Source organism: Macaca nemestrina, chromosome 8 (genome assembly GCF_043159975.1).
Source record: "Macaca nemestrina isolate mMacNem1 chromosome 8, mMacNem.hap1, whole genome shotgun sequence".
NCBI lineage: Eukaryota > Metazoa > Chordata > Mammalia > Primates > Cercopithecidae > Macaca > Macaca nemestrina.
In genome coordinates this window covers 11,749,644-11,776,382 of record NC_092132.1, presented here as the reverse complement: position 1 = coordinate 11,776,382, position 26,739 = coordinate 11,749,644, and the positions used below count along the sequence as shown (strand labels likewise).

The following is a 26,739-nucleotide window of genomic DNA, read 5'->3' as shown; positions in this document are numbered from 1 at the left end:
CTCGTGAAAGAAAACAGGATGAACTACTGAGATAGGTGCTTTCTGGGAGAGACGGTTTCGGTAGGTGTTTCTGTTTTTGTTTTGGGCCTTTATACTTTTCTCTGTTTTCAGGATTTGTTTCAATGGTCATGGGCTACTTTTCTGATTCTAAAATGAAACTTCCAAACTTCCAAACAAAACAAAACAAAACAAAAAACCTTCAAAATGGTGGTGCCTTTACAGTCTTCTCCAGCACCCCAACTCTGGGCGGAAAGCCTCCCAGAAGTGTGATGTGATCACTCCCCAGCGCTATACAGAATGGGGAAGCCATCTAAGATTTAAAATTCTATTTCTAAAGCCTATGCCCAAAGCAGAGAAAAAATAGGAAGCAATATAGAAAACTAGCAAGAAGGAAAGTTCAGAGGAGATAGAAAAACACAGACCCAGCAACATTTTTTAAAAATCTTCAAAAAAAAATTGCAAATGGCTTCCCTGGAATGGGGGCTCAGGACACTGCCCCTAGACACTGAGGCTCCCCAGGCACAGAAGGTTCCCTGCCTTACTTCAGAGCCCCATCACAGGCACAGTGTGGTTTGACCTCTACCTCTCTGGAAATGTTTTCCAATTCTAAGTCATAGCTGAGGGTCTGAGGCTCAGAGAGGTCAACTGACTTGCCTGAGGCCACACAGCCTGTGTGGGACAGAACAGTAAGTGGGACCTTAAGCCTTCTGATCTGACTCTCAGAGTACTTTACCCTGTACCCCAGCTGGTCCAGGGTGCTGAGGTGCTGGCACAGAAAAGCCTACGTTCATATCCAGCAGAGTCACCTGGTGGCCACAGGGTCTTGCTAGTTAACCCTGAGAGCCTGGGTTTCATCCAAAAACTGAAGGCAAACATAACGCTGGCCTAAGGGGCAAAGTGTTAAGCACGTGGCACTCCACAAGCACACACTAATTACTGTCGTTATTTTGCTACCACTATCCTCCCTGGAGTACAATCCTTCTCTGGACTCCTGGTGTGCCCCCAACACCCTCACCAGGCAAGGGAAGGGGCTCATCTCACTGTCTCTGTCCCCAGAGCCTAGGACAGAGAATGTGCTGAGAAAATGAGCACTGGGGGAAGAGACAGGATGAAATCCCTCAAGGAGAGACAGCCTTGCAGAGGGGGAGACATTCAGCACCGTGTTTCTAAACTCCACGGAGTTTCTGGACAACTGTGCTCAATCACTTCTAACTTCAAACAGATGGGGCTGCGCTCTGTCACTCCCACCTGCCCCAGGGTGCTGGCGAGCAGCAAGGGCTCTCCCTTCTACCCTGCTGAGAGGGGAGCTGCATGGCTTCTGGGAGCAGGGGAAGTGGCTCCTAACTCTTTTGTGAGGGGTTGCTAAGTCTCCCAAACACCACAGAGCACATGGGAGACTGGAGGGTCCAGGTCTTGATTCACAGACACTGCCACACCCCCATGCATGCCTCTGTCCTAGCGTAAGTCACAGAGATGTGGAGCTGTTGCTTTCTCCACCCCCAGAAGCAGTACAGAGACTCCACAGCCAAACCACCTGAGCCTCAATCTGGCTTTGCCCACTCTTTGCTGGACACCCTCAGGCAAGTAACTCAACCTCTCTGAGCCTTCATTTCTTCCTCTGTAAAGTGAAGATGGTGATGCTTAAACTGGCAGCTACTTCAAAGGGCACTGCAAAGATGCATCAGGAGTTCCTGCAGATCATTTAGAAGGGTCTTATTACAGATGGAACGGCCACTTGTCCTGCTGTGTGACAAAGCAAAGTCAACTCTCATGGGACTCTCAGGACCTCCCTGGAGGCCTGCAAGAGGTCAGCACCATCCCTAGGTAGCAGATTTATGACCAATTGAGAAATGTCTGTTGAGCTTCTTGCTGGCGAACAAGTGCAAACGGGCTGGCAGAAGGCTGGGTATGGGAGCCACAGGAGATGAGGCTAGGGGTCTCTATCCCAGGTCCTCGTCTCTTGAAGTGGGAGTGTATTTTTTCACGCTCTGGATGTTGTGACATGCTTTAGGCAATAGAATGTGGGAAGAAGTGCCAAGATGCCAGTTCAGAACCACAATCATAAGAGCTTTGTGTACCTGTCCTTTGGGGAGCTTCTGACCTCCATCATGAGAAAAACATGCTTCAGGCAGCCTGTGACCCTCTAGTCAGGGCCAACTCAACTCACAGACTAAGCCAGAACCACCACATATGACCCACAGACCCATGAGATCTAAATGAATGCTCTTATGCCATTTCATGGTTTCGTTACACAGCAAAAACTGACTGACACACTCTCACTGCTCAATTGCTCCTATACCTTGACTCTGGCTGGCCCTCTCAGCTCAAGCAAAGACTGGAACAATAATTTAAAAACCTGCCTCTTAAGTTTTTAATGAAGACTGAATGAGCTATTATTACCCCAATTTTTCAGATGAAAATGTGAAACACAAAAGAGTTAAGAACTTGTCCAAGGTCTCCCAGCTAGAAAGTGGCAGAGCCAGGACACAAACCCAGGCATTGTCCCCTAGAGACAGAGCTCTCAGCAACCAGGCAACACTACAGCCCCAGGTGAGACCAGCATTTTGCAGGTGAGCAGATCCTGATGTCACAGGATCCTTGGGTGTCACTTTGCCAGCCAGAAACCTCTGGCCAGCAGCGCCTTCTACCTGAGTATTGCTCATGCCTGCTGGGCTCATTTCACCCACTCGGCCCAGTAGGTTGTGCTTAGCTTATGCTACCAGCCTAGATCACACACTTGGTAAGGGCAAGCCAGGCATGGAGCAGCAAGGGGTGTTTGGGTGAGCTAGCAGAGGGTCCAGCCACTGTGCACAGCCAGGCATGCTGGTTGCTGCAACAGGCAGTTCTGGGTACTGGCACAGGTGCCAGCTCCGTGTGAGGCTGCAGCTGGACCAGATGTACCACACACGGCTTCTGCTGCAGGCACCCATTTCTGGACCTGTATCTGGATAAAGAAGCAAGAAAGCTGCCACATTCCTAAGTAACACATCTAGAAACGTTCCAGGGGAACATGGTGGCACCCAGAAGCTTGGAGACACCAGGAACTGTGGAGCCCCAAAGAGGTTGTCACAGCCCTGGCTTGGGGAGCCCCTAGATCTGGACTCCCCAAAGGGCCACAGCTCTTCTCTCCTTCTTGTCACCTGCAATGTGGTGAATTGGGGGAGGAGGGTGTGTTTCAGCCCTGTTTGTGTTACAGCACTTACAGTCCCACCATTTGGCGGATCCTGAGTTCTTGTCCCATGTCCAGGAAGAATGAGGCATGCAGATAACTGGAGGGTGAGCAAGGCAGAGAGGAGCCTCATTGAGTGACAGAACAGCTTTCAGGAGACCTGCAGTGGGTAGCTCCTTTCCACAGGCAGGTTGTCCCAATGAATGTCTAGCTCTCGGCAGAGGAGACACATAGTGGGTAGTTCCTTTCTGCAGTTAGGTCATCCCAAAGAGTCAAGGAGACCGAGAGTGGGTAGCTCCTTCCTGCAGCTGGTATTCCTGACACCTGCATGTCTGGATGAGTCCAGGGTTTTTACGGGCTCAGATGGGCGGAAGTGCATGCTGACTGGTCCATGGGCGGCCATGGGTGGGCTTGGATAAAGCACCATAAGTTCTTACTCTAGGCCATGGACTCCCCCCAGAACTGGCAGCCTGGCCTCCAGGCTTCAGGCTGTCTCTGGGTTGAAGGTGGTGTTTCACCTGGGACCCGCCCCTTTCCACCCAGGAGCCTGTCTGCCTCCTGCCACCATCAACATGGCATCCAGAGCACCCAGGCTGTGTGTGCTGAGAGATGTCTGCCCTCAGTCTCCTCTTGGCTTCCCTCCTGTGCCTGTTGGTGACCAAAGTCTGGAGGGGGCCAAGGTGGCAGGGGTCTGGCATGTCAGCACCACCCAGAGTACATGCACACCCAGCTGGGTTGCGACAGCACTCAGACTCAGCTTCAACTTTGTTCTAAAAATCAGAGTGGGCACTGGGAGTGGTGAGATGCCAGGGAGCAGGAGAAGGCAATTACAAGCCTTCACGACAGTGGGGCTTTCTGGGCCCCTGAGAGCAGCAGGATCCCTCGGTCCAGACCTGTGGCTAGGTAGCTGCAGCTGTGCCTGGGAGCTCAGGGCTCCTGCCCTGCCAGCTTGGTAGAAGGCGGGGTTCCCACCTGTTCCTGGCCCCTGCCAGCTCTGTGGAGCACGCAGCCCCAGCTACACCTCCCCTGCTGCAGCAGGCATCCCCACAGCAGCTGCTCCAGACAGGCCACCGCTGCCATCACTGACAATTCTTTCAGCTCACAAAGGGAGCCATGAATTAGAAAAGTTGGGTCAGGCTCCAGGCAGCCTGCATTCAGGCAAGCTTAAGAGCTGAGGATGCCCACCTTTGCAAACACGGCAACTCTACCCATCCCTGTGTCTCCTGGACACTAGAGCCCCCAACCTCTGCTATTATTCTACCACACTCATTCCCCAGCCAGAGTCTGGGGCCTGGGCTCCTGCAGATAATTCTATATCAAAAAGAGGCGAAGTAGAAAAGTTCATGAAGACTCCTAAGTCTCTCCAACCACCCAGGGCCACAAAATCCATGTAGAGGCCTCATGAAGGGTTTTGTCTATTCGAATAGTTTACTCCAACCAGCCAGCATCTTTCTTTTGATCTAGATGTCTGTCTCCATAGAAAAGGGCATCCACTGAGGGTCAGGGACCTAATGGCTTGTGGGTTCCTGAGATACAATTATGTGTAAGAGAGAAACAAAGAAAATGTTGAGACTTTTAGGCAACAGAGAAACCACTGTAAAACCCTGTAATTACAGGCAAGAAGAAAAAAGAGTGCTGCCACAGTGCCTGGGGTAGAAATAGCCCAATGTTGCTTCCTGGATGGACCTAGAATGTTGCACCAGGTGACGTCAGAGTGGTTGCTTAGAAGAGAGGTCATTGGATGCAGTTTTCCAGCTGAGTACAGTGGGTGGGGTACACTGTTGTTCCTGGGGCAGAGTGGGCGAGAGAGCTGTGGGGAGAAATGAGGAAGCAGGACAGGAAACCACATTTGCTGAAGGCCAAGGGCTGTGACAGGCAGGCACTGAGACACATCACTGCACTCAGCTCTTAGAACAACTCAGCCAAGTCAGGTCTTGTACCCCTAGTCACCAGACGAGAAAACAGAGGGTCAGAGAGGTGAGGAGACCTGCCCAAGCTCACCTGATTCCTGATCTGACTGATTCCAGGCCCAGGGCACCCATCCATGCTAACGAAGGTGCAAGTTTGTACTGTCACTTCTCTGTGAAGGGGCTGGTCTTTCACAAAGGATAAGATGAGAGGTTGTTCTGCTCTGTGGGGAGGGGAGGCAGAGAGAAAGAGAGGAGAGACTTGCCTCTGTTTGCCTACAGGTGCCAAGCCAAAAGAGGGGCTTGGGCTTGTGGAGAAAGCATTGAGTTGGAAATCGACTCACGTAGCTTCAACTCTTTCCTCTACTAATGCCATGTGATCTTGGGCCAATTACTGTAGTTCTCAGTGCAACAGTGTCGGCATCGGGAGTAAAGGGGTTGAGGTGGTGGGGTGAGAAGTGTCCACTTTTGGTCCCTGCAGGTCTGAATCCTTTACACTGCATGTCAGTTTGAATAATGATGGTTATGAGCAAGGACCCTGGAATCAGATTGCTGGGTTCAAATCCCAACTTTGCCCTAAGCTACAGTGTGACCTCAGGCAAGTTGCATATTGTAACTCAGTTTACCCTGTGTAAAATGAGGATAATGATACTATTCACCACCCAGGTTGCCATGACAATTAAATGAGATCATGTGTGTGCAACCGTCAGAATAGCACTTGGCTCATCCTAGGCACGGGAGAAACGTATGCCAGGACTCAGCCCATGGCCCACGCAGGGCCAGAAAAGATCCGCGGGAAGCAAGGAATAGCTCGCTTGCTGGTGGGTCCCATGCTGCAAAGTCTCCACCTGCCCAAGCTCACATCATAGCTCGTTGAAGTCAATCCAGATGGGCTCTGGCCACCCCAGGGGACTGAGCCCACCCCCATCAAGAGCTCATTAAAATCATCAGAAATGGGCTGGGCGTGGTGGCTCATGCCTATAATCCCACCACTGTGGGAGGCCAAGGTGGGCAGATTGAGGTCAAGAGATTAAGAACATCTTGGCCAACATGGTGAAAACCCAACTCTACTTAAAAAACAACTACAACAACAAAAAGCAACAATTAGCTGGGTGTGGTGGCCCACACCTGTAGCACCAGCTACTCAGGAGGTTGAGGCAGGAGAATTGCTTGAACCTGGGAGGCGGAGGTTGAAGTGAGCCAAGATCGCGCCACTGCACTTCAGCCTGGTGACACAGCGAGACCCTGTCTCAAAAAAAAAAAAAAAAAAAAAAAAAATTACCCAGAAATGGTGCACTTGGAGAAGCCTATTTAGTTTCACTTCCAGGGCCCCCAGAGACCACACCAAGCCCTTTGCCAGCATTTTGTGCCTGCAGGGAAGGAGCAGGGCCTAGCCTAGATTGCTAAGCTCAGTACCCATAGAATTTCCATTCACTTGCTCATTGATTTATTCACACATCCTGGGTGCCTACCCTGTGTCAGGCGCTGTGCTAGGCATTGAGGGCACAATGCTGACTGCGGGACAGTCTGTGCCCTGGAAGAGTCTCTGTCCAGTGATGGGAACACTAGTAATTAGCAATTAGTGAGTACATTGAGCTATACAAGCTGTTTCCCTCTATGGCCTACACTGAGTCAAGATCAGGGTCACTGAATGACAGCTCACGGGCCAAATCTGGCCTTGCCACCTATTTTTGTAAATGAAGTTTTATGGAACACAAATACATTCATTCATTTATGTTTTGTCTATGGCGGCTTTGCGCTACAACAGCAAATGTGAATAGTCATGAGAGATACGATTTGGCCCACAAAACTTAAAATAGTTACTACCTGGCCCTTTACAGAAAACATTTGCTGAGCCTGGAGCTAGGGTATTAGGGCTCCATGGGCAGGACCACATCTCCCCTCTCCACCCCAGGGCCTAGCATTCGCAGTCCAATGTATCCAGATGAAAACGTGTCACAAGACAGGGCATCAGCTTCCTAATGGAGATGGTCCTTCCAATGAGTTAGCAAGGGCCAGTAAATGCACTTGCTGGATGAATAAATAGAAAAGTGGCATTTCTGGTAAAGGAATCAGCCTGTGCTAAGACACATGGGGCTCTGCAACTAACAAGCTAGTACAGGAACGCAGCACGGGTGGGACAAAGCGAACCAGCGGTTGACGGAGCAGAGCGTACACAGGAGATTCAGACAGCGAGGCAGGGCCAGGCATACAGGACTCGCTGGCAAACCCCTGTGGTGATGGGTCCTCCCACCGACGGGACAGGCTTTCTAGCCCTCTTGCCATAGTGCTCAAGGTGACGCAGATGGAGGCTGACTGGGTCCTCGCCCTGGGGAATTTGGCATCTAGTGGAGGAATGTGTCAGGCAAATGCCAGACAGAAAGTGGGCCAGAGAGGATGCGGCAGTTCTAACGAAGGAGAGAGACAGGTCTTAGGAGCTTGGAGGTTGAAGGTGCTGCTACCAAACAAATGTACAAGGTCATAAAACTCAGGACCTGCCGGCTGTCCCTTATGGTGGGATGGAAAATTGAAAGGCCCAGCTAACAGGGGAGGCAGACAGGCAGACAGATGAACACCCACCTGAAGGTGAGGACACTAGGCGAGAGCTGACACAGAACATCAGGGGACCCAGAAGAGCGGTTCCAGGACCCATGGTGGGCTCTAGGGCAGATGCTCAGAGAAGCCTAGGAAGTCAAAAACAGGAAGTCACTGCAGTCCAGCAAGGGGCAGTGTCACCTTGGAGGCATGCCATATCACCAAAAGTCAAGAAGAACTCCTCTGGTCTGGCCGCCCCCTTCGTATCTCACTTGACCATTAGCCCCTGATGCACTGCCCAGGCTCCCGGACTCTCAGTTCCCTGACTCACCAGGCATAGCTCTGTATCCCCCATTCGAGGGCTGTCCCCCAGACCCACGTGGACAAGGTTCTCGCCTTCCTCAAATCTGTTCATCTTTCTCTTCTCGGTGTTGCTGACCCCGGGCCCCTCTGCTGCCAGCGCTCCCCAGCCCCCTGCCTGCTCTTTTCTAGTACCTGTCCTCCTACGCATCATGAAATCTCTAATTTGTGAACTTTGTTATTTATCAGAAGTCTCCCCGACTGAACTGTAGGTTTCGCAAGGAATGTTTGCTTGTGAGTTTATGGAAGTGTCTCCAGCGCTCTGAACGCTGCCCGGCCCTTGTAGGCATTCCACTGACGTTTGATAATTGAATTAATGAATAAACTAGAGCGGGGGGTGACGTGGTGGGTCTCGTCCTATTCAGAATGCCTTCCAGGTGAGCGTCACGCTGAGGACCTCACCGCACAGCACGCACTCAGAGGACAAGAAGCCGGTGTCCTGATGCCTTCTTTCATTTTATTTATTTATTTATTTATTTATTTATTTATTTTTAAGACGGAGTTTTGCTCTTGCTGCCCAGGCTAAAGTGCAACGGCACCATCTCAGCTCACTGCAACCTCCCACCTCCTAGGTACAAGCAATTCTCCTGTCTCAGCCTCCCAAGTAGCTGGGATTATAGGCATGTGCCACCACGCTCACTTAATTTTGTTTAGTAGAGACAGGGTTTCACCATATTAGTCAGGCTGGTCGTGAACTCCTGACCTCAGGTGATCCACCCGCCTTGGCCTCCCAAAGTGCTGGGATCACAGGCATATGCCACTGCTCCCAGTCCCCGATGCCTTCTTAGCATACTCCAATGCTGTGCTCAGATCACTGACGCCAAGGCTTTTTGTTGTTGTTGTTCTTGAACCTATGAGCATTTTCAAAGGCTAAGGGAATGTACATGCCTTTGTAAAGCTCACATGGAGAGCTTCCAGACAAAAAGTATTTCGGGAAAAGCATCCCGTGTGAGAGGAGGAGCTGCCTGGGGTTTCTGGGGACTTCCTGGGGCCAGCATCGTGGTTCCTTCTTTGATTTCTGTGGTGCCTGGAGCCAGATGTTCTCCCTTAGGCAGCCAAATGAAGACAGTTGCTTCCTCAGACAAAGGGAAGGAAAGAAGACGAGGAGTTGTCAGAAAGCCCTTAATCTGGAGCTCCGGTGACACAAAGAGGTGAGAGCAGGGGTCCGCAGACTCCTGGAGCCCCAACAGCTGACCTGGATCTGGACTCCCACATTTATGATTATGCTCTGCAGCACCCCAAACAGGGCAGCGGCTGTCCCCCGCTCTTAGTAGGTGACAGAAAAGCTGCCTTAAGAAATGGCTCTTACATATTCATATTTTTAGAAATAATGTGAAATGGATGACTTGCTATAGTAACATTTGTGATTTTTCAGTTGGTTTTAGTATATGCAATATATATATAGCATAAATATACATGAATATATAGTACACACACATATATACTCACATATATAGTATATATATGTTATGTATGTGTACATATATACATATGTATGTATATAGTATGTATGTATGTGATACGTGTGTGTAGCTATAGATACATAACCTGTATAGCATTTAATATGTACCTGACTGTTCTAAGAGCTTTAAAATATTAACTAAAGTAACTCTTACAATAATCCTATGAGTAGGTACTATTATCCCACTTTATAGAGGATGTGAGGTGCAGAGAAGTGAAATCTCTTGTCTATGGTAACTCAACGGGCTGCAAGTGGATCCGGGATGCAATTCCTCCCAAACGCCTCCCTGACCCCAGGCAGCCTGCTTGAAAAGCCATGTTCTTCTCCAGTGAAAACACATGGACACAGGGAGGGGAACAACACACACCAGGGCCAGTCAGGGGGTGAGGGGAGGGAGAGCATTAGGACAAATAACTAATGCATGCTTAAAACGTAGATGACAGGTTGACAGGTGCAGCAAACCACCATGTCACATGTATACCTATGTAACAAACCTACACATTCTGCACTTGTATCCCAGAACTTAAAAAAAAAAAAAAAAAAAGGCACGTTCTTAACCACTGTACTGAGGTTCTTAAAACTATGTTTCAGGGATCTCTGTGGGTCATTGAGATCCTTCTGGGGAATTCACGATGTCAAAGCCATTTTCATAATGAGACAAAGGCTTCATTTACTCTTTCACTCTCATTCTCTCCTGCATGTACAGTAGAGCTCCCCGGAGACAAATGACATCTGATTTCACAGAAGACTGAATACAGAGGCAGAGATGAAAACCCAGCTGTTTTCCTTTAAGCCAGATAGTAAAGGGATCTGTAAAGTAATACCACTCTTCTTATTTTTTGTTGTTGTTGTTTGTTTGGGTAAGTAGTTATTTTTTCATGAAAATATCATTTATGGGATGGGCACAGTGGCTCACACCTGTAATCTCAGAACTCTGGGAGGCTGAGGCGGGTGGATCACCTGAAGTCAGGAGTTCGAGACCAGCCTGGCCAACATGGTGAAACCCCCATCTCTACTAAAAATACAAAAATTAGCCAGGTGCGGTGGCGGGCACCTGTAATCCCAGTTATGGCAGGAGAATCGCTTATACCTGGGAGGCAGAGGTTGCAGTGAGCCAAGATTGTGCCACTGCACTCCAGCCTGGGTAACAGAGCAACACTCTGTCTCAAAAAAAAAAAAAAAAAAAAAAGTCATTTATGTTACCATATGATAGATTCATTATTATTTTTCCAATGAAGTACTAAATAAATATTTAAATAATTCCTCAATTTTAATATAGAATATGACACATATTAACAGATAAAAGCCATGACATCAAAAGCTACTTGTGATCAATCAATAGTAATCGCATGGAAGGATCATCCTCCAGGGTGAAAATTTTGGGGCGGCTCGTGTGACGCCATGCTCTGCTGTTCCTCAGTACTGAACGTCCAGTGGTATTCTGAGGAGGACACGTTTAGCAATTTGCCAGAACTGTTCTCCCTGACCTTGTGCAGGAGCTAGAGCATCCTTAGCCCTCAGCTACAAAATGCCAGAAGAGTCCGCATGACAGCCACATGCCCCTCCCCAGTGTGGAGGGGGTGACATTTGAGGATGTGAAGCATAGCTTTGGAGGGCGATCTTCTGCTTCACTCCTTCTCTCACCCTTTCCCATAGTCATTCATTCAAACCACTAAGGCACTAATTAAGTGCTGGGCTGGAGCTGAAGGAGTAGCTGTAAATTAATTTGTCTTTCTTGACTATGTTTCCTTCAGAGGAATTACTCAGGGACCATGGTTCTCTGAATTTCTACTGGATGCTGGAATTCCGGGAATCCCTGGATTTCCACGGAATGTGGGTCTTCTAGTCCCCCCCGCCACTCCCCACAGCCTAATGGCAGTCTGAATTCCATGGAGACCCATAGAATTCCAAACCTCAGAGTTGTGTAAAATTCCTTAAGTCTGTGGCACCCTGGGGACTACAGAGAATGACGTGCAGGTGTTGCAGACAGCCAGGATCTCTTGATCCTTGTCTGTGCTATTTTTCCCCTGTGAATTACCAACACTCTAATTTTTCAAATGGACTTGAGGTGACTCATGGGCTCCAGTGCAGGCATGGGCTCTAGAGCAGCCTACACACAGATGTTAAGAGCTCACCCCGCTCCTCACTGACTCACTGCACATTAGCCCCCAAGAAATGAGGGGCATGAGAGTGGGCTTTCTCTCCTATCAGGAGCGAGTTCCTCTGTCTGAACTTCCTGTCTTTTCATCCTTGTGTCCATCCCTCCCAGCTCCTCATTCCTCCCTGACCTGCACTCTGCGCTCCACTGGAGGCAGACCCACATGCCCGTCGAACAATCCCACCGTGGCTGTATCCTGGCCTTTGCACTGGTCCCTGTCCCAGGCTCAATAGGGATCCCCTTCCAGCTCTTGTTCCCCCCATCTCCCTTCCACTCCTCATTTCACAGCAAAGTCACAATGAGTAATAGGTGGCAAGAACCTTCAAGGCATTTTCAGTATCTCTCTCCTGAGAACTTATTGCAAGGACATAGTTCAAATGACAGAAAATGCTAAAGGCGACACGGTGGTGTTTGTGATAATGATGATGACATACACTAATATGCAAATATGCAGCAACAGGGAGAGATGAGTACTCTTGATGAAATATTAACACAATACAACCATATAGCACAACTGTTGGGGGCAATTCCGGAACACTCTCTGAGTGACCTCTCCTTTACCAAAGTACTGTGGATTCAATGGGGAAAAAGATAGGCCCCACCTCCAAGGAGGTTCCAGTTAGATGACTGACCATCTGTTGAGGTTGCAAAGTGCAGAAAGCCAATTCCATCCTATTCAACCAACAGAATAAGCAAATCATCTCAGACCCAAAGGCCTTCCCTTCTTCCTCTTTTTCTGACAGCCAATCCTCCAGCACAAAGGATATTTTTAGAGACTGTGAGAAAGTGTTTACATGAATGCCATTTCTTCATTGCCATTGAGCAAAACGGTGAACTGACTTCCCCACACAGGCACTGAATATAGGACATAGCACAAATGCTTGCCAAATGGATTTCAGACTCGCTGGCTTTGGGTTCACTTGCGTCTTCTTCCTCCTCTACCCCGTGCCATCCATATCAGAAAGGGTGTGGGGTATTTTGACAGGATGTGTTTGCATGAGTTAATTGGAGGCAGAGAGAGCTGCAAACAGCAGGTGTTCTGTATTCTGGCCTGCATGGAACGCAGATAAGGCGTGGACCGGAAAGTGAAAGGACCAGGAGCCTACAGACATGGGGTCCGCCCATTTCCAGTTCTCCAAAGGCTGGAGGCAAGTCGGAGGAGCTAAAGAAGAGACAAGTAATCCCCACGGGGGCCCAGGCATGTGTCCAGGCCAGTAGCATGGCCAGCTAGCTGGACATCATGTCTATCAAACCAGCACCTGGGCTGGCTCTTTGTGGCTGAGACAAATGGACACACTACACCAGCCGTCAGAGCACCAGTCTCGGTGCTGGTGAGGGAAAGGCATGCCTGGCCCAGAGGGTGCTCTGTGAATCCAGTGAAGAATGAAGCATAGACTACCACTGCTCAAGGGGCTCCCAGTGCAGCAGGGGAAATGCACAGGTACACGGGCCCTTCTTCACAAGACAGTGTGGTCAGTGAAAGGAAGGCAGACACAGGCAGGGGGTTTAAGGGCTGCCGAAGGACAAGCCCCACAGCTGAGAATGGAGTGGAAATAGGGGGGCGGAGTTCCAGAAGAGACAACTCTAGAGCTGAGTGTGAAGAAGGGAGGGCTCCCCAGGAAAGCAAGAGAAGGGCATTCCAGGTAGAGAAGAGCACATGCAAACCTCACAGACCAAGTTCTGCAGACATGGCAGGTATTTCATTTGGCGTGATGATCACAGACTAGAGCTACATTATATCTGTATCTATATTTATATCTATATCTATATCTATATCCATAGCCACATCTTTAGCTTCATATTCTCTATAGAATACTGGCCGTTAGAGATTGCTGCGTCTAGCAGGGTTCTAAGCACTTTCACGTACATAGGCATACTTCACTTAATCCTGCTTCACCGATGCTGCATTGTTATTTTGTTGTTGTTGTCTTTACTAACTGGAGGTTTGTGGCAGCCCTGTGTTGAGCAAGTCTACTGGTGCCATTTTTCCAACAGCACGTGCTCATTCCATTAGCATTTTTTAGCAAGAAAGTATTTTTTAATTTGTTTTGTTTTTTTAGAAACAGGATCTCGCTCTGTCAAGCTCTGATCATAGCTCCCTGCAGCCTTGAACTTGTGGCCTCAGTTTCCCAAGTGACTAGGATTACAGATGCACATGCACCACCACTCCTGGCTAATGTTTTAACATTTTTTGTAGAAGGCAAATCTTGCTATGTTGCCCAAGCTGGTTTGGAACTCCTGGCCTCAAGCGATCTGCCCACCCCAGCCTCCCAAAGTGCTGGGAGCGTAAGCCAGCATGCCCGGCCAAAAAAGAATTTTTTAATTAAGGTATGTACATTGTTGTTTTAGACATAATGCTACTGCACACTTCACAGACCACAGTACAGTATAGTATAAATATAACTTTTGTATGCACTGGGAATCCAAAACAATTTGTGTGACTTGCTTTACTACAATCCTCACTTTATTGCAGCGGCCTGGAACCAAGCCTGAAATATCTCCAAGGCACGCCTGAATTAACTCATGCAATCCTGGAGGTTGGTGCTGTTGTTATCTGTTATGTCCATTTTGCAGATGAGGAAACTGAGATCAAGAGAAGATACTGTATCCAGGGTTGCAAAAGAAGCAGAACCCAAGTCATCTGTATTCAGGGTCCACACTGTGAAGATGACTCTGTGATTAGCAGAAGGTGGGGTGGGACAGGGAGAGCACAGATGAGGCTGGGGATTTTGATGGGGCCCTGACCATGGTGAGCCTTGTCCTTCCTGCAGTGTGGACTCTGTTCCAGGATAGTAAGGGTCATGGGTATTGAAAGGAGGAAGGACATACCCGGATGCCCTTCAGGAACAAAGGTTATCTGTAAATGCCCAAATGCTTATAGCTGGGCATGACTAGAAGAAAAATTAGTCTTTTGAGAAGGGATCAATCTAGAAGCACATAGAAAATTTCCATCCTTCTGATGGCCCTTCTCTTCTTGGGACATTGGTATTGTAAAGGCCTCTGGGCCTGGCCACAGTGGTTCACCATGGAAAGCCCCTTCTTTCTGGGAAGAGTGTCTCTGCTGCAGCCAGACAGCCTTCCGAGCCAGCAAGGTGGGAGGCCTGGCTCCTGTTCTTGCAGCTCACTCATGTCCTGCCACAGGCTCATTTATCACGGGCTCAGCGAGGAACCATAGTGATAAATGCACCTGTCAATTACTCAGCCTTCACGATGGGCCAGACACTGTACCCAGCTTTTTGAGTCCTCGTGTCATTTAGTCCTCACAGAACTCTCCCAAGTGGGTACTGTTAGTATTTCCTTTTTTTTACAGATGGGGAAACCAAGTCTCAGAAAGTGTTATTCCTACCTGTTTTGTAAAATCTCTCAAACCCTGCCTATCCTCTGCTCTCAAACCCTAACGGTCAACACAGAACCCTTCTGTGCCCACACGTATAGGAATTCTTCCCCACACACCACGCAGTGGACACCAGCTGGGTGTCCTCCAATTTAATTCCGACACCATCTACCTGGAGACAGTGTCAGATCCCACAGGCTGAGAGATCAGTTCCCCAGACTGCCCCCCAACTCCTACCCCAAACACAAGTCTCAAGTCTGGTTTTCTGCAATTTGACCAACTGGCTTCAAATTGGGTTCCTAAGACCCCCTTTCCAGGCTCGATTAATTTGCTGGAATTAATTTCCTGGAACTCAGGAAAACATATTTACTGGTGCAAATGATACACATAGAGAGATGCGTGGGGGGATGTATGCGGGAAGGGGTGTGCTACCCTCCAGGAAGCTCCAGTGCTCGGCTATCTGGAAGCTCTTCCAACCCAGTCTTCTGGGGTTTTATGGAAGCTTCCTGATGTCAGCATTCCTTCTCCCAGGGTACAGGGCAGGACCCTCTCTGGGGAGGATCTCAAGACCCACAATCAGAAAGGCAGGGAAAGATTAGAGTCCTGTGTTAGGGCAGGGGAAGGAAGGCAGGAGAACGTTGGAGAGATCCTGTGTCCTGAGGCCTGCCACACCCAGTATTATTACAAAAGGCTGTAACAAGGGCTATAAAACAATCAGCCAGGAACTGTGGAGGAAACCCAATAATCATCCTAACACCACACCGCCCAAGCTCCAAGGGCTGGAGAAAAGCATCCAGGATGGGTGCCAGGCTTGCAGACGCCAGGCCCATTCTCTGGAACCCTCTACAGCTTGCACATCCCTGCAGCATCCATCTCCCCTGGGGGCCGGGATTGGCCCCCACTGAATCAAGAAAACAAGGCCCTGCATGAATGAAGGTCACGAGGCTGGCAAGCAGCAGAGACATCTGGAATCTTGTTCCTACAAACACAGGGCCCGGCTGTCTTGGATCTTTGAGCGCCCAGGGAGGGCACTTCCTGGTGCTGGCTGCCATGGTTTCAGCTGTCCGGTGCCTGACCTTTCTAGAAGATGGTAATGATGAGAGTTGTGACTGCAAAGCCTCTAGCCAACAAGTGAGAAGAGCTACACTCTGATGTCTGGAAGGTCTGTGCGTCTTCTGGTCCATTTTACCCAAGAGACAATAGCGGCAGGGAGGGGCTGCATCTGAGGGCACGGGGGAACCATGGAGGGCTTCCAAAAGATCTCTCTAGTGAAAGCTGGAGGGAGAAAGCATAGGCAGAAAGAGCAAACAGCAGGCCAAACTAAGTTCCATGACAGCAGAAACCATGTTTTTGTTTTCTGCTGCTGTATCCCCAGTACTCAGCATGTCAAAGGCATTGAATTAAAAGCTACTGAATGGCCGGGCATGCTGGCTCATGTCTGTAACCCCATCACTTCGGGAGGCCGAGGTGGGGGGATCCTGAGGTCAGGAGTTCAAGACTGGCCTGGCCAACATGGTGAAACCCCATCTCTACTACAAATATAAAAATTAGCCAGGTGTGGTGGCGGGGAAGCCTGTAATCCCAACTACTTGGGAGGCTGAGGCAGGGAGAATCGCTTGAACTGGAAGGCGGAGGTTGCAGTAAGCTGAGATCACACCATTGCTCTCCAGCCTGGGAGACAGTGCAAGACTCCATCTCAAAAATAATAAATAAATAAAACCTATTGAATGCATGTGTGAGTGAGTGAGTCTGTTATAGCTGTCCAGGAGAGGATGCAAAAGGCTGAGGGAATTCAAGCACTGTTAGCACTTGGTATTCCTTTCTCTGTGCATATGTAATTAGATACCCCACCTTCACACCAGAAATCAGAGCATTCCACTGTGCTGGTTGTGTGGCTCAAATGAGTATTATTCCATTCTGCGGCTGTACTGGATTTAGCCCATCTCCTAATCTTGACATTGCAGGTATTTCCAGCATATTGCTTAAAAGCATTAGGCAGTGAGGATGATGGGGAGGCAGCAAGTGGACTGGGCTCTGGAGACCCTGTAAGCCTTCAAAGCGCAGCCCTCCGACTTAGCTGTGTGATTGTAAGTTACTTAACTAGTCTGTGCCTGGGTTTCATCATCAGTAAAAAAGAGAAATGACAGCAGCTGGCTGCCAGGGAGTCTGTGGGGTGAATCTATGTGTGGGGGGTTGTTAGAAAGGCATAAGAGCCACAGTCAGCCCTGCGAAAGTGCTCACAAACACTCTACTAGCCCCAGGACTCCTGAGCTCAACTGATTGCTGAGAATGCAGTCCCTGACATGGGATCACAGGTCAGCCTGCAGAACTGCAAGGAAAGTGCCTTCGAAAATCCCAGCAGAAACAAGAAGAACAAAGTTCTTTAGCCCTATTCCCTGAGCCCAAGAACAAGGACTCAGAGGATCCAGAAGGCAAGTAAGTTCACTGTACCATGGAGCACCAGGATTCCCACCGCCAGCTCCCCTTGTGGTCAGCTCATCCGGCAGGCAGCAGGTAACAGAAGGGACTCACTGACACTGCAGCTTGCAAACCGGGCAAAGAACCAGAGCACGAGCACGTCCAGGAAGCTGACGTGCCAGTCCCTGGGCTGCACCCCACTTATCTAGGACTTGCATTTTATTTTAACGTCATAACTTTGTATTATTTTTCCTTAAAGAAAACTCCCAAATTGTATAAGCTTCAGGAACCAAAGAACCAGAACTGCACCTAAACATACCACTGATTTATTAATCGATCTGTTTCTCCCATTAAATTATTATCATCGGGCAGTTACGGTGGCTCATACGTGAAATCCCAACACGTTGGGATGCTGAGGCTGGGGAATTGCTCGAGCCCAGTAGTTCCAGATCAGCCTGGGCAGCATAGCAAAACATCATCTCTACAAAAAATAAAAAAATTAGCCAGGCGTGGTGGCGCACGCTCTTATTCCAGCAACTCAGGAGGCCGAGGCAGGAGGATCGCTTGATCCTAGAAGGTCAAGGCTGCAGTGAGTCGTGATGGCACAACTGTACTCCAGCCTGGGTGCCAGAGTGAGACTCTATCTCAAAATAAATACCTAAATAAAATAAGGAAATAAATAAGTTATTAACATCTTGAGGACGTAGCTCTCATCTTATTGTTTTACCTCCAGTGCTCAGTCAAGTGCCAGTGGACTGGAAGGCACTCAGTAAGTATTTGCTAAATGAATGAATGAGTAAGAAAAAAAGAAAAACAGCCTGAATGAGAACCTCCCTCCCTCTTCACTTCACTCATGCAACTTAGATCCATCCTCAAAATCACCCTCTACACATTCATCCGCTAATCCTTCTCTCCCCATCAGCCTTTCAGATACTCCAGAGTGCTCCCAAGTCTCCTCTCCCCTCCCACCCCAAACAACCCCCATTTCTGCCACTGCTGCTCTTAAAGGTTATCAGCAACGGAAATTCCAACAGCTCCTTGCTGCTGCCCATCAGAATATTGAACGACAGACAAGATGTCCTCTTATCTAATCAGAGTGCCCTGGCCTGCAGTTGGTCTCTGGGCCAGCTGATAACGTTTTTTTGTTGTTGGAGGAAATGCTTTAGCTCCCAGGGAGAGTGTCCCCCCATGTGGCACTGCCCAGAAGGAAAACAGGCCTGGTTCTCTGGGGGGAGGCCACAGTCCCCTGAAGAAGACTGAATCAGTCCCTGCATGTCCTTTGATCAACAGCCCCTGCTCTCCTTCTCACCTCCCTATTTGTTCTTTCCTGTCTACCATGTGACTTGGTTCTAGAAACATTTCCTGGAAGAGACACTCCTTGACCACCACATACATGCTGTGCCCTGCCCTGGGACCTCCTGCCCCTGCCCATACCACATATATATATATATATATATTTTTTTTTTTTAACTGTATATCTCTTCCTCTTTCTCACCCCTAGCTAGGATCTTTGTCTGATTAGAGCAGTGCCTGGCACAGAAGCAGCTCAGAAATGTTTGTCAATGCCTGCCTGAAACCAGCATTTATCTGGTGCACATTCTGCATCTTTGCTGGGAGCTGGAGACCAAAACGTGTTTAAGTTAAGGCTTCCACACTGAAGCAGCTCTCCCAAGAAACCACCCTGCAAGAGAAGAAATGTTCCCTCTGCGGAGAGGCCCGGTTCTGTAATCACATCCTCAACCTGATCAATGTCTTCACAAGGACAAGACAACAGTCCTGCATCCCCCACAGAAACTCTCACTCCCACATGCAACACACACCACCATGTGCATCTACACACACCTTCTAACAGGACTCCATCTGAGAGACACAGACCATACACATGGTCCACATGTTTGGCTGGCCTGCACTGTGACAAATGCTGTCAGCAGGGACAAATGCTACCCCGGTCTTCTGCTCTTGTTTTTGTCCTGAGACAGAGGTTTCTCCCTAGGCCCTTTGATCAAAAGCTGAGGGACAAACAGGTGCTCCCTATAAGCTTGCCACTTTACCAGCTGTATAACTTTGCACAAGTTAATTAGCTTTTCAGAGTCTTGGTTTGCTCATCTGTACTTGGGCCACTGAGTTGATGTCAGAAGTAACAGAGATGGAAAGGGTCTAAAACTGGGCCTGAACATGGTTTAATAAATGTAGCTGGTGGTAGCGTTGACAGTGAAAGTAGAATGACTGTTCAGCATCACTCAGATAGACATGAATTTCCAGAATGTCCTAGCACCATTAGTGTGAACTCACGGTGATTTTAATAGATAGATAGGTCAATTTGAAAATGATCTGAATGATGTGTGGATGTACATGTGGATGTGCATATGTATGTATAGAAATGTGCTTGTCTGTGTGATACACCACACACACACACACACACACACACACACACACACCCAATTATGTCTGCCCAGAGGGCTTAGAGGCAATGCTACCCCAGGAACAATAAGCACACCTAGTGGCCAGATCTTGGTTTCTAAACACCATTTCCCATGAAAAGGAACCAAGGCTCCCATGTTGATTCCACCACTGAGGTGAGGAGAGTAGAAGATGAGTCTAGAATACCTTGCTGTGACAACAAGGCAGCAAGTGCTCAAATTATGATGGAGAAATGTTAGAGACACAGGAGCCAGGCCCTAGTGGACAGATTTGGGGCAATGTAAATATCAAAATAATTGATGATCACAAAAGATTGCAACCTATTGAATAAAATTAAAATCCATGAGTCCACACTGATATAAAGAAAGGAAGGGCTGGGCATGGTGGCTTACACCTGTAATCCCAGAACTTTGGGAGGCCAAGGCAGGCAGATCACTTGAGGTCAAGAGCTAGAGACCAGCCTGGCCAACATGGTGAAACCCCATCTCTACCAAAAGTACAAAAATTAGCTGGGCATGGTGGTGCATGCCCATAATCCCAGATACTCAGAAGGCAGAGGCAGGAAAACTGCCTGAACCTGGGAGATAGAGGTTGCAGTGGGCAAGGACCAAGACTGCACCACTGCACTCCAGCCTGGGTGAGAGTGACTCCTCTGTCTCAAAAAAAAAAAAAAAAAAAAAAGATGAACAGAGGAAGAAAATTTCTTCTTTATAGTAGGAAACTAACTAATAAACGAAAAAGAAACAGTGAAATTAGAAAAATCACCATTTGGCAACTACGATAATAATAAATCTATTCAGGCAAGAATCATCAAAAGATGCTAAAACTAATGACTGATAGACTGAGGACTAATCAGATATCTACACAATCTCAGAACTTCTCCCCGTAAGATGCTTATTAATGGCAAAGGTGAAACAGTAACTTTGCAGTGGAGACACCTGGAAGACACCACCTTAACTGAGAGCTCCAAGCTAACATCACCAGTAATGGGAGACAGCCACACTGGTGCCTCTTGATACAATGCACTGAAAAGGACACATCAGCTCTGGGCTAGTCCTGCCAACCTAATCACAAGGAAACATCAGAAAAGCCAAAATTGAGCGCATTCTATCAAATAACTGGCCTGAACTTGTCAAAAAGGTTAACGTGCTGAAATACGAGATTAAGAAAGTTTTCCAAGAAAGACACATGCCAACGGGCTTTTCTTTTGCCATAAAGGAATTTATCGGGGGCAACTGGTGAAATCTGAATGAGAAATCAGAAAGTTAGATAATAGTCAAATTAACGTTAAGTTTCTGACTTAGAAAGTTGTATTCTAAGATACAAGTTTCTGATTTCAGAAAAAAATGTAGAGAAAAAAGAAAAAATGAACATGATAAAATGCGAACATTTGAAAACCTGGACAAAAGGAGTCCAGGAATTTGTTGGCTGTTCTTATAACTTTTCTATACATTTGCAATCATATAAAAATAAAACAATTGAAAAAAATTACAAATGGAAATGAATGCTCTGGTTTCACGAGATTGAGAAAAAAATCAATATATTACTTAGTACATTGTATGTGCCCAATAATTTAAAGCTATAATAATTATTATTAGTAATAATGATAATAATTATTAGTAGAACAGTGCACCTGGCACATAATAAGCTAGAAATGGATAAAAAATATTATCACTGTTAACATCATCACCATCATCATCATTCTTGATATGCTTGATTCTAAGAAATAACTAAAAAATTAATACTATTATTTGTATTACTTATAATTACTTCGTATCTGCATTAAACTGCATGGTTTGAAGGTTTGCTATAGAAATGCCTGCTTAAAACGCATACAGCACTCCTCTGTAATGGTGAGGTGCTTGAAGACCAACCAAAACAAAGAGGCAGGGGGCCATTTTCAAACCTAGATGTGCAGAATACATATCAATTGGATCTTTTCTCATCAATGGAGTCTCTGCTTTGTTCTTGCTTGTGCTTGGGTAACCCAAAGGTAAGAAAGCCCAACTTCTAAATGCCAAACGTAGGGCCTTTGCCCAGACCTGTTGGCCATCTAGAGTCTCTTCTCTCTTCTTTCTTGGGTCCCTTCCATACAAACTGTGCATCTCAATGATCAGCCCTTGTTATTCCCACTTGCATTGGTTTATGCACCAAGCAGAACCTCCTGTTATGCTCCCAATCTTGTCCCATCTAAGATGGTGAGCTAGCTCCAGGTTCAAGGCTCTCCCCCACCTGTCTATCATATAGAACTGTCTGTGTTCAGCACAATTCTGAGATGTGGTATATTCCCAAGCATCATTACTTTGTTCAACATGTTCTCTCAAAGTAAACCTATGACCATAACCAGGAACCATATTGTCTTTTGTCTCCATTCTTCCTCATTCTTCTAAGACTCACACATGCCACATTTTCTGCTCATTTTCTTCCTCTCCTTGTTTCTTATCGCTCTTGACCATATATTTACCCCTTGGGAACGTGGAAGCCATTGCTTCTTCCCCTTTAGAGGAGGCCCCACATGGCCCCTGACCTACCTGGGACCCCAGAAGGGCTCAAGCTCACATCCATATCTACTTGTATAAATAAAACGAATAAACCCCAAGGCCCAAGTGGATTTGTTTTACATGGAGTCACAAACAGACACCACAAGATGGCTCCCAAAGAAATGTTAAAAGCTACTCCATTCTTATACTAGAGAGAGTGAGAGAGTGCACACGAGAGAGAGAGAGGCCCTTGCCAGTAATCATATAGAAAACAGCTATACACACTCACAGACATCAGCCTTCCTTCTTCTTCTGCAATGATTGCAATTATGCCCAAGCTGGGTTAGAGACCAGCAGAATGAAGTGACACATCCCGGGTGATCTCAATTTTTCCCAAGCTAACTCTGCACTGATAAAAATGTCTTCTATCTGCACTGTCCATGGGTACCCATAAGCAACATGTGGCTACTAAGCACATGAAATGTGATGTGACTGAGCCCTGAATTCTTCATATTATTTCATTTTAATTAAAATTTCCATATCCCCATATGGAGTGGCTCTGTGTGGACAGCTCAGCTGTAGAACAGAGGTTGCAACACCTTTTCTGTTAAGGACCAGGGAACAAATACGTCAGACTTTGCAGCCACACAGTCTCTATGGTAATGACTCAGTCAGGCTGCCGCAGTGTGAAAACAGCCGTACATGACACCTGAACAAATGAGCGTGGCGGGGCACCAGCGAAGCTTTATTTACAAAGGCAGGCTGGGCCAGGCTTGTCCCGTAGGCCACAGTTTGCTGACACTTGCTCTAGGACACACCAGAGTGTCGTGCCAGGCCTTCTTCGGGATGACAGGCACTTGTCATCAAAGGATGATCTGAATTCAGGTTTTTACTTACCAGTGTTCATGAGAGCTCAGAAAACTGTCCATTTAAGAAAAAGAAAGGCTGCTAGATACTCTAACAGTCACCAGTGTTCATGAGAGCTCAGAAAGCTCTCCATTTAAGAAAAAGAAAGGCTGCTAGATACTAGCAATCTGCATCTTTCTCCTGAGGGACACTGTATTCCCCTTCCCCTGCCATGGGAATTCCTCTTAATGGCACGTTTCTGGACAAGCAGGACATGTTTCAGACACCAAGAAATAGGAGAATATCTTCCACATCCTCCATGTAACATAATCAATGGAAAACAAAACAAAACAAAACAAAACAGAAAAGGCAGCACATCTCACTTGTGCTGCGGACAGATTAGTCACTTACCTCCACAGGCTGAGTGACCGTCCATCTCTGGTCCCCAAATGGAACTGTCCTGACCCAAGCTCAATGCGTTTGCTCACTGCAGCTCTTGGGGATGTTAATTTCCTCTCATTCGCATTTCCAGTTCAGGAAGATGAAATCTGAAAATGGTACCGGCTGGAGGGGAAGAGGAGAAAAGTTTAGGTCAGTTTTGGCACTTAGTCCATCCTCTGCCTTTTTAGGATGACTCAAGATAATGAAAAGAGATTCACTCACTTAATCCATTCACTCATCCAATTATTTATATAGCACTATCTGTTAAACAAACACCTATTCTGTTCCAGGCAAAGAGCCACACACCAGGACAGGAAGGTGAGTAACTCACAACTCCTCTCCTCAGGGAGTTCAGACCGGGAGAAAACAGAAAAATACACAAACAACTCAGGAAAATGTAATACAGGCTTGGGCACCTGTATTCTCAGCACTTTGGGAGACCAAGGCGGGCAGATCACTTGAAGTCAGGAGTTCGTGACCAGCCTGGCCAACATGGTGAAACCTCATCTCTACTAAAAATACAAAAATTAGCTGGGCATGGCGGCGCACGCCTGTAGTCCCAGCTACTTGGGAGGCTGAGGCAGGAGAATCACTTGAACCTGGGAGGTGGAGGTTACAGTGAACTGAGATCGCACCACTGCACTCCAGTCAGGGAGACAGAGAGAGACTCCATCAAAAAAAAAAAAAAAAAAAAAAAAGGACAAATGACTAACTCCGTCTGGAAGAAGAATTTGAAGAGGAGATGATATTTTTAGCTGCTCCCTGAACGAAGCACTAGTGAGGTGCTGTTTAGTAAAAACACAAAACATGGGGAAAGGAAAAATAAATATGTAAGATACGAATGTGAAAGTGTGACATCGGGGTTAGGATAAATCCACCTGAGGCCAGGTAGGAAAGGGCTTCTGAAGACTTCATCTGGCTGGGCGTGGTGGCTCATGCCTGTAATCCCAGCACTTTGGGAGGCCAAGGCAGGTGGATCACTTGAGGTCAGGAGTTCGAAACCAGCCTGGCCAACATGGTAAAACCTTGTCTCTACTAAAAATACAAAAATTAGCCAGGTGTGGTGGCACATGGCGCGTGCCTATAGTCCCAGAGACTCAGGAGTCTGAGGCAGGAGAATTGCTTGAACCTGAGAGATGAGGTTGCAGTGAGCTGAGATCACACCACTGTACTCCAGCCTGGGTGACAGCGAAACTCTGTCTCAAAAAAAAAAAAAAGAAAGAAAGAAAAAGAAGACTTCATCTGACACTAAGAATAGCACAGAAACCCTCAACTCTTACTGGGCCCCAAGCACTGAGAGACGTGCAGACACTCAGTTTTCTCTTTAGACCCTCTCATGAAATCACTGAGGTGGTCCCAAGGATGATTCCCATTTTAAGGAGGGGCAGCTGAGGCTTTGAGACCTGACGAGTAAACCTGTTCAGTAGGACAAAAGCAGTACGTGGCAGGGAACAGACCACACAGAAAACATCCCCATTCAGTCTGGTTGTAAAGTCTCCCTCATAACCGTTGCTGTAGAAATGGCCCCAATTTGTTCAGGCCACCTGCATGCACACTCTGCAGTGTGGCTTTGCCCCCCGCCCCCCAGCATGAAGGGGAATCAAAGTTTGGCCACGAGACTTGCTTTAGCCAATGGCACAATAGCAAAGGTGACACCAATAAAGACTTTAAAAGTGCTTATGTCTAAAAGTTCCTCTCTCTTGCTGCTGGGAATCATTCTTTTTTTTTTTTTTTTGGGAGTGGGGGAGATGGATCTCACTCAGTTGCCCAGGCTGGAGCGGCCGTGGCATGACAACCACCCACTGCAGACTTGACCTCCCAGGCTCAAGCGATCCTCCCTCTAAGCCTCCTGAGTAGCTGGAACTACAGTCTCATGCTACCACACCAGGCTAATTATTTTTATTTTTTGTAGGGTCTTGCTGTGTTGCCATGGTTGGTCTCAAGTTCCTGGGCATGAGTCACGCCATGCCCAGCTGCTGCTGGAAATCATTCTGCTGTCACATTGGCAAGCCTGAGGTAGCCCCCGGAGGATAACAATGTGTGGAGAGAGGCTGAGGCACCCCAGCTCAGCCTCCAGATGTGTAGATGGGCCAGCACAGGCAATCAGCCTAACACACACTGCGCAGACCAGATCATCAACCCACAGAAATCATAAATGTCTGCTATTTTTAGGCACTGGGGTTTGGGGCTGTTTGTTATACAGAGAAAGCTGACTGATACAACCACTGAGGTATCTTTACACCCCTGGCAATGGCGACACATGAGGATAAACATGTGTGTTAGGAAGAAAGTTCAGTCCCTGTCGAGTTGGTGATTTTGAAGAGATAATGAGGGCCAGAAGGCAGGGCCCTGGGCAAAAGGAGGAGTGGGAGATTCAAGAGCTCTTTTAGAGGGAGAAACAACAGCATTTAGTGACTGTCTAAGCCCAGAGTTGTCTAAAGGAATTTGCCTGGCTCTGGAAACCAACCATGTGTGGTGTTGACTATAAACAGATTCTATTTGGCACCTGCTGATGGGGGCAGGATGTTACATAGAAGATACACGAACGTGACCAGAGTCAGCACAGTTAGGGGTCAGGGTCTGGGAAAGCTACAGGAACGAAACTCTTTCTTTTCAGAAATGAGAATTAAGGCACGAAGATCACTGCCACAGCCTCCTAGCCAGTCTTAAAATAGCCATCGCCTCTAATGCCAACTCCCGCTCTTGGCAGCAGCCAGGGGGATCCTTGTAAATTGTAACTCAGGCCTCCCTCCCTTGCATCACTGGCTTACACCTTCCCCATTCCCTCTGTACTTTCTACTCACCCTTCAGATTTCAGTGTAAACACCACTTCCCAGAGAGATCTTCGCTGACTCTGGGGACGAGGCTGGGCATAGCCCCTCTATATTTTCAGTGTTCCTTGCATTGCAACAAAGCATTATCACCAACATGTTAACTCCATAAGGGCAAGGGCATGTCTGCCCCACATACCACTGTGTCCTTGCCACCCGGCACACCACTTGGCATGTGGGAGAAAGTCTATTCCTATTTCTTGAAGGAGAGAGTGACCAAAACAATATCGGTATCACACTTTTAAGATGTTTTCTTGGCCACACCCCCTTCCAGTACCCATGGCTTCATTCTTGTGTTTCTTCATTCATTCCTTTTTTTTTTTTTTGAGATGCAGTCTCACTCTGTCACCCAGGCTGGAGTGCAGTGGTGCAATCTC

The 26,739-nt window shown here is 47.6% G+C and overlaps 1 protein-coding gene and 1 long non-coding RNA gene across 12 annotated transcripts in view; one reads left to right on the top strand and one right to left on the bottom strand.

Annotated features, from left to right (window-relative positions):
• LOC105492840 (ST3 beta-galactoside alpha-2,3-sialyltransferase 1) overlaps nucleotides 1–26,739 on the bottom strand; it is a 115,628-nt gene that overhangs the window by 66,921 nt on the left and 21,968 nt on the right. For 9 of the 10 annotated variants that reach the window (XR_011606719.1, XM_071067800.1, XM_071067798.1 and 6 more), the window contains exon 2: nucleotides 23,502–23,654. The gene's annotated coding sequence lies outside the window, so the exon portion shown is untranslated. Of the gene's footprint in view, nucleotides 1–7,656; nucleotides 7,761–23,501; nucleotides 23,655–26,739 lie in introns of all 10 variants that reach the window. The other variant, XM_071067797.1, reaches the window with a different exon arrangement.
• On the top strand, nucleotides 5,065–10,233 carry LOC139355745 (uncharacterized). 2 transcript variants are annotated; one of them, XR_011606721.1, is made up of 3 exons: nucleotides 5,065–5,146; nucleotides 9,023–9,122; nucleotides 10,140–10,233. It is a non-coding gene; the product is annotated as an uncharacterized lncRNA (long non-coding RNA). The 2 variants fall into 2 exon arrangements; XR_011606720.1 differs by having other exon boundaries at nucleotides 5,082–5,146; nucleotides 9,009–9,122.